Source organism: Triticum aestivum, chromosome 5D (assembly GCF_018294505.1).
Source record: "Triticum aestivum cultivar Chinese Spring chromosome 5D, IWGSC CS RefSeq v2.1, whole genome shotgun sequence".
NCBI lineage: Eukaryota > Viridiplantae > Streptophyta > Magnoliopsida > Poales > Poaceae > Triticum > Triticum aestivum.
In genome coordinates, this window is record NC_057808.1 from 217,624,391 (window position 1) to 217,633,419 (window position 9,029).

Consider the following 9,029-nt stretch of genomic DNA (forward strand, 5'->3'; position numbering starts at 1 on the left):
GCTCGCGGGCCGGGAGGGCTCCCCGCGGGCTCGGGCGGGCCGGCGGCGACGGCGAAGGCGGCGGTGACACGTGGCGGCGGCGGTGGAAATAGACGTATCCGTCGGTGGACGATTTTGTCCGGCGGCGCGGGGGAACGAGGTTAGGGTTCATCTGCGGATGTATTTCGGGAGAGATGCCTATTTATAGGTAGAGGGAGCTAGGAGAGTCCAAATGAGGTGCAGTTTTCGCCCACACGATCATGATCGAACGACCTACAGCATGGAAGAGAGTTTGGTGGGTTTTGGGCTGGTTTTGAGGGGTTTTTGCTGCAACACACAGAAGGCATCTGCGGTTACCCGGTTAATCGTTGAAGTACCAAACAACCTCCAAATGGAACGAAACTTGACCGGTGGTCTACCGGTGGTATACCACGGCCACTTGACAAGCCTCGGTCCATTACGAGAACGTATGACACCCGCTCACGAAAGAAAACAAGAGGGGTGCGCCGGAGGAGATGGGAGCGCCGGATTGCAAAACGGACAACGGGGAAAATGCTCGGATGCATGAGACGAACACGTATGCAAATGCAATGCACATGATTATATGATAAGAAATGCATGACATGAACAAAATGCAAAACGAAAAAAACAAAACCCGACCACGGAGGGAATAACATAACACATAGCCGAAAATGGCAAGAGTTGGAGTTACAAATATGGAAAGTTACATCCGGGGTGTTACAACACTCCACCACTACGAGAGGATCTCGTCCCGAGATCTAGGACTGAAAGAACTCCGGATATTCAGAACGGAGATGGTCCTCGCGTTCCCAGGTGGCTTCCAGGTCGGAATGGTGCGACCACTTCACTTTCAGGAATTTGATTGACTTGTTGCGAGTCTTGCGCTCAGTTTCTTCAAGAATAGCAACGGGGTGCTCATGATAAGACAAATCTTCTTGGAGGTCAATCTCTTCGAAGTTGATAGTGCGCTCAGGCGTCTTGAAGCACTTGCGGAGCTGTGACACGTGGAACACATCGTGCACGTTCGCGAAGTTGGAAGGAAGCTCAAGTTGATAGGCGAGGTCGCCTCTTTTGCCAATGATCTTGAAAGGACCCACGTATCTAGGGGCAAGCTTCCCTTTGATACCGAAGCGACGAGTGCCTTTCATTGGAGAGACGCGGAGGTAGACATGGTCTCCGATCTCGAAAGCCACATCACGATGCTTACTATCATAGTAACTCTTCTGGCGCGATTGCGCGGCTTTGAGATTATCACGGATGACTTTGCACATTTCTTCAGCTTCTGTGATTAAGTCATTGCCAAGAAGTTGGCGTTCACTAGTCTCTGACCAATTGAGAGGAGTACGGCACTTTCTGCCATAGAGAATCTCGAATGGGGCCTTGCCCGAACTTGCTTGGAAGCTGTTGTTGTAGGAGAATTCGGCATATGGAAGATAATCTTCCCATTTCATGCCAAAGGAAATGACACAAGCCCTGAGCATATCTTCAAGAATTTGATTGACTCGCTCGACTTGGCCGCTAGTTTGAGGATGGAAAGATGTGCTGAAGCGAATGTTTGTGCCCATGGACTTCTGGAAGTAGTCCCAGAACTTAGAGGTGAAGATGCTTCCACGATCTGAAGAAATCAATTGTGGAATGCCATGCAAGGAGACAATTCTGGAGGTGTAAAGCTCTGCCAACTGAGCTGCTGTGATGGATTCTTTGATTGGAAGGAAATGAGCCACTTTAGAAAGCTTGTCAATGACAACGAAGATAGCATCATTTCCGCGCTTGGACTTTGGAAATCCAGACACGAAGTCCATTTCGATATGATCAAACTTCCACTCTGGGATAGCAAGAGGTTGGAGGAGACCAGCTGGTCGTTGGTGTTCTGCTTTCACCCTTCGACAGACATCACATTCATTCACGAATTGAGCGATTTCTCGTTTCATTCGAGTCCACCAATACGACTGCTTGAGGTCATGGTACATCTTCGTACTTCCAGGATGAATGGAAAGAAGAGAATTGTGCGCTTCGTTCATAATGACTTTCCTTAGATCACCTTTAGGAACCACAATCCGGTCCTCGAAGAATAAAGTGTCTCTGTCATCAATGCGATAGCACTTGTATTTGGAAAGACCCTTGTCGATACCACGTTTCACCTTCTTCACCATGGCATCAAGGAGTTGTGCCTCACGAATTTGATCTTCCAAAGTAGGAGAGACTATGAGGTTGGCAAGAAAGCCTTGAGGAACAACTTGGAGATTCAGCTTGCGGAAAGCTTCACAAAGATCCGGTTGGAAAGGCTTGAGGATTAGGCTGTTGCAATAAGCCTTCCTGCTCAAAGCATCTGCAATGACATTGGCTTTGCCTGGAGTATATTCAATACTCGGATTTTACTCTTGAATCATTTCGACCCATCGAGTCTGCCTGAGGTTGAGGTTGGGCTGAGTGAAGATGTACTTGAGACTCTTGTGATCGGTGAAAATGTCCACTTGTCTTCCCAACAAGAGATGTCTCCACGCTATTAATGCATGGACAACTGCCGCCAACTCAAGATCGTGAGTGGGGTAGTTCTTTTCGTTGGGCTTCAACTGACGAGAGGTATAGGCCACAACTTTCTTCTCTTGCATTAACACAGCACCGAGACCTTGGAGAGAAGCATCACAGAAAACTTCAAATGGCTTGGATTCATCAGGAGGAGTTAAGACAGGAGCTGTGACTAGTTTCTCTTTGAGAGTGTTGAAAGCAACGTCACACTCGGAGACCAGACATACTTCACATGCTTCTGTAGGAGGTTGGAAAGAGGCTTTGCAATCTTAGAGAAGTTCTCAACGAATCTTCGGCAATAGCTTGCAAGACCAAGAAAACTACGGAGCTGCTTGACATTCTGAGGAGGTTCCCAATTCACAATTGCGGACACCTTCTCGGGATTAACAGCGATGCCCTTGGCAGAGATGATGTGACCAAGGAAAAGAACTTCATCGAGCCAAAACTCACATTTGGAGAACTTCGCGTAGAATTGATACTCTCTGAGCTTGTCGAGCACCAATCACAAATGTTTGGCATGGTCCTTCTTATTCTTGGAGAAGACCAAGATATCATCGAGATACACCAGGACGAATTCATTGGTATAACGGTTGAAGATGAAATTCATCATCCGAGAGAAAACTGGAGGAGCATTGACAAGGCCGAAAGACACGACAATATATTCATAAGAACCAAAGCTTGTTCTGAATGCTGTCTTGGGAATATCTTCTTCACGAATGCGAATCTGATGATAACCCATACGAAGGTCAAGCTTGGAGAATACTTTAGCACCTTTGAGTTGCTCGAATAGCTCATCGATGTTGGGAAGTGGATACTTGTTCTTGATTGTCTTCTTGTTCAATAGATGGTAGTCGACACAAAGTCGGTCCGTGCCATCCTTCTTCTTTACAAAAAGAACACCACAACCCCATGGAGAAGAACTCGGTCTGATCAAACCCAGACGCTCTTGTTCATCGAGTTGTTTCTTCAATTCCTTCAGCTCGTTGGGTCCAAGCTTGTATGGACGCTTGCAAACGGGTTCGGTTCCTGGCTCAAGATCGATAACGAACTCAACTGGCCGGTGAGGAGGCATACCCGGAAGCTCTTCTGGAAAGACATCTTGGTACTCACAAACGACTGGAATTTGAGACAGGGTCCAGGGGTGGAAGGATCCCAACTGGGTCCCCTCACCGACTTGGCCTGGGACGAATTGGATTGTGGAACGATGAAGCGATGGGGTCTATCCATCTCAATTTAGGGTATACTAGGACTAGCAAGGTGCATCACCTTAGAATGCTCATGAACAAACAGAGCTTGACATACTAGTAGGTACCAAACAAGATCGCTATGATCGTTATTGTCACTACAAAAAAAAGACACATCCATGACATTTTGGTCTGAACGAATTTTTTTCCTGTCACGCTTATGACCCTTTTATGACGATAATTGTAACAAAACCCGGTATTATCATAGATGCAGTGGGCTCCTACTTCTATGACAAAAAATCATGACAGAAAATTGGCTGTTCGTCCTGGGCGGGCCAGAGACGCACCTGCTGAAGGAAATATGCCCTAGAGGCAATAATAAAGTTGTTATTTATATTTCCTTATATCATGATAAATGTTTATTATTCATGCTAGAATTGTATTAGCCAGAAACTTAGTACATGTGTGGATACATAGACAAACAGAGTGTCACTAGTATGCCTCTACTTGACTAGCTCGTTGAATCAAAGATGGTTAAGTTTCCTAGCCATAGACATGAGTTGTCATTTGATTAACGAGATCACATCATTAGAGAATGATGTGATTGACTTGACCCATTCCGTTAGCTTAGCACTTGATCGTTTAGTATATTGCTATTGCTTTCTTCATGATTATGCAACTCCAAGATACCGGAGGAACACTTTGTGTGCTACCAAACGTCACAACGTAACTGGGTGATTATAAAGGTGCTCTACAGGTATCTCCGATGGTACTTGTTGAGTTGGCATAGATCGAGATTAGGATTTGTCACTCCGATGGTCGGAGAGGTATCTCTGGGCCCTCTCAGTAATGCACATCACTATAAGCCTTGCAAGCAATGTGACTAATGAGTTAGTTGCGGGATGATACATTACGGAACGAGTAAAGAGACTTGCCGGTAACGAGATTGAACTAGGTATTGAGATACCGACGATCGAATCTCGGGCAAGTAACATACCGGTGACAAAGGAAACAACGTATGTTGTTATGCGGTTTGACCGATAAAGATCTTCGTAGAATATGTAGGAACCAATATGAGCATCCAGGTTCCGCTATTGGTTATTGACCGGAGATGAGTCTCGGTCATGTCTGCATAGTTCTCAAACCCGTAGGGTCCGCACGCTTAACGTTCTGTGACGATTTGTATTATCAGTTATGTGATTTGATGACCGAAGTTTATTCGGAGTCCCGGATGAGATCGGGAACATGACGAGGAGTCTCGAAATCGTCGAGACGTAAAGATCGATATATTGGAAGGCTATATTCGGACATCGGAAAGGTTCCGAGTGATTCGGGTATTTTTCGGAGTACCGGAGAGTTACAGGAATTCATAGTGGGCCTTAATGGGCCATACGGGAAAGGAGAGAAAGGCCTCAAGGGTGGCCGCACCCCTTCCCCATAGACTGGTCTGAATTGGACTAGGGAAAGGGGTGCCCCCTTCCTTCCTTCTCCTTCTCCCTTCCCTTTTTCGTATTCCATGTGAGAGGTGGAATCCTACTAGGACTAGGTAGTCCTAGAAGGACTCCACACTTTGGGCGCGCCCTATGAGGGCCGGCCTCCTCCTCCCTCCATCCTTTATATATGTGGCCAGGAGGCACCCCATAGACACACAAGTTGATCATTGATCTCTTAGCCGTGTGCGGTGCCCCCCTCCACCATAATCCACCTCGGTCATATCATCGTAGTGCTTAGGCGAAGCCCTGCGCCGGTAGCTTCATCATCATGATCTTGCGTGTGCGTAGGATTTTTTTTGAAATTACTACGCTCCCTAACACCTGCATGACATTCTTTGGGCCATCCATGACGGAAAAAATCATGGTAGAAGCGAGGGCGAGGAAAATTTCGGGGACTTCCCAGTTACGGTGGGTGGTCAGGGCCTAGCGATGCACGGAGGTTTGCGCATTTCTCTCGTATACGTACGCACGTGTGTGCGAGGCATTAACTGAACCCGATTGCACTGGTTACGTTACTGAACCCGAGCGATTGCACTGGCTACGTTACTAAACCCGAGCGATCGATCCCTTGGTTGTTAACTGAATCCGAGCGATTCCTTCGCTACTGCTCCTAACTAAAGCCGATCGAATCTGCTACCTCTTGATGAACAATGACCGTAGTTGGGGGTTGGATGAACAGTTCCCAGTGGGGTTGGATGAACAGGACCCCGTGGTAGTAGTAGGTCGTTGCCGCTGGATGAACAGGACCCCGATCGAGAGGAGGCCGTGATACGTCTCCGTCGTATCTATAATTTTTTATTGTTCCATGCCAATATTATGCAACTTTCATATACTTTTTGGCAACTTTTTATACTATTTTTGGGACTAACATATTGATCCAGTGCCCAATGCCAGTTCCTGTTTGTTGCATGTTTTTGGTTTCGCAGAATATCCATATCAAACGGAATCCAAACGGGATAAAAATGGACGGAGCTTATTTTTGGAATATTTGGAAAATCTGGGAGAAAGATCAACGCGAAACGGTGCCCGAGGTGGCCATGAGGCAGGGGGCGTGCCCCTGACCCTCGTGGGCCACCCGTAAGGCGGTTGATGCCCTTCTTCGGCCGCAAGAAAGCTAATTTTTGGTAAAAAAATCACGGCGAAGGTTTCAGTCCAATCGGAGTTACGGATCTCCATATATACACGAAACGGTGAAAGGGCAGCAGAGGAGAACGCAGAAACAGAGAGAGACAGAGAGACAGATCCAATCTCGGAGGGGCTTTCGCCCCTCCCACGCCATGGAGGCCAAGGACCAGAGGGGAAACCCTTCTCCCATCTAGGGAGGAGGTCAAGGAAGAAGAAGACGAAGGGGCCCCCTCTCCCCTTCTCTTCCGGTGGCGCCGGAACGCTGCCGTGGCCATCATCATCACCGCAATCTTCACCAACAACTTCACCGCCATCATCACCAACTCTTCCCCCCTCTATGCAGCAGTGTAATCTCTCTCTTACCCGCTGTAATCTCTACTTAAACATGGTGCTCAACGCTACATATTATTTCCCAATGATGTATGGCTATCCTATGATGTTTGAGTAGATCCGTTTTGTCCTATTCTACTTGATGATCAAGATTGGTTTGAGTTGCATGTTTTCTTATTGCTACTGTCCTATGGTGCTCTCCGTGTCGCGCAAGTGTGAGGGATTCCCGCTGTAGGGTTTGCAATATGTTCATGATTTGCTTATGGTGGGTGGCGTGAGTGACAGAAGCACAAACCCGAGTAAGTAGGTTGTTTGTGTATAGGATAAAGAGGACTTGATACTTTAATGCTATGGTTAGCTTTTACCTTAATGTTCTTTAGTAGTTGCGGATGCTTTGTACTGACCAGACCTCAGACAGTCTAGTCTCTGTGCATCAGTGTCATCCCTGGATCGGTAATGCTGACACGCACAGTACTTGAAGGATTTATAACAGAGTAGCAATCACACACTTATTACATCGAATAGTCTCAAGAGAGAACTTATTACAATAAATATGGCTTAAGGCCATCTAAAAACGATAACAGCAAAAGGCTTGGAAGATAAAGTGAGTCCATCAACTCCAACGGCATCACTGAGTATAAGACCACGACCTATGACACCTCACTCGTCGTCTGAAAAGTCTGCAACATGAACGTTGCAGCCTGAAAACGGGTCAGCCCATGGAATATGCTGGCAAAGTAACACATAGAGAGTAATGAACAGAGTAATGCTATCACTACATGCATATTTGGCTGGTGGAAAGATCTATGGTTACAGTTTTGTGAAAAGCTAATTTTTCCCTACAACAAAGTAATAAATTTTATTTAACTATCATGGTGGTTGTTAAACATTGAGAAGGTACCTCCAACTCAATCCCAATTAAGAACGTGATCAACCCAATCAAATTACATTAAGTAACATGATGATGAGATTCACATGATAATCCAAGAAACTAGATACTCAAGATGTCCATAACCGGGGACACGGCTAACCATGATTAGTTTGTACACTCTGCAGAGGTTTGCGCACTTTTCCCCACAAGACTCGATCTCCTCCGTTTGATTTCTCACACTACATGGTGTTTGAGAAACGGATTACCGAGACACAGTCTTTCAGAAACAATACTCTTTATTCTGGGTGGACAGTTACACCTACTTTCCCCTACATCTGCTAGCCCACCTCTTCAAGAGGTCATGTAACCTACTAAACTATGTTAGAGCCCATAATAGCTTGTGGCTGCACACGGAAGTTTCTAGCATGAATAATCTCATGATCCCTTTGAGCCTGGGTGGCGGTCCATAGGATGATCACACGGGTACTCCGGGATATCCAAAAATACAGGCAACACCGGGTTCTCCAGGTGCCTCAATCCTCCCAGATGTAAATTAAAGTAACCACCTTAAGTTAAACCATTAATTAACAATCTCACATTTGTCATGAAAATTAACTCGAACCCAATCCACGTCTACGAGCATAGCATAGCAATATAAGCAAACGTAGAAGTAACTCCCAAAGGTTTGATAATAAACAGGGCAATAGGTACTACCTCATCTACTTCCCAAAACCCACATATTAATCAGATCCTAATCATGAAATTGTTTGAGGATTGATCTAATGCAATAAAACTGGGTGGTAAAGAGGTATGATCAAAGTGTTACTTGCTGATGATCCGTGAAACCTAGAGACTCGTAGTAGCACGCTTCACACTCCGGGTACACTATCGCAAACAAACAATACATACATAAGCAATCAAGCAAGGGTGCACGAGTAAAACTCGAAATAAGATATCCAACCAGAAAGTTCAACTTAAGAACTCCGGTTTGCAAAAAGAATCAAATCGAACGAAACAACGAAACTCAAACGGCGAAAGAAACAATCTTCGTTTACTAATCGGGACCTAAGTCAAATTTTACATTAGCAAAAACCTATTTAAGTTGGTTAAACAGAAAGAGGGTTTCGAGACGAAACACTAGGCGCTTGAATCGCCTGATTCCGATAAACAAGCGAAAAGTTATACTAAAACAAAAAAAAGATCGGAAATCGCGATCGAAAATAATCGTGGAAAATCCGACAAAAAGAAAAACTTATGAACAGCCTAACGAACGAACGTTTGTATCTGCGGTTAAACGAGGAAAACCGTTCGTTAAAATGAATGTACGGACGAACGTCCGCTAAATAGATTAAACCGGAAAAAAATAAAACCGATCTAAAAAAAATAAACTGGGTTTCTAAAAAAACCGACGGTTTTCTCTCGAAAACCGCGGCGGCGGCGATGACTACCTCCGGCGGGTCAACGGCGGCGGCGGCGGGTCAACGGGCGGCGGCGGCG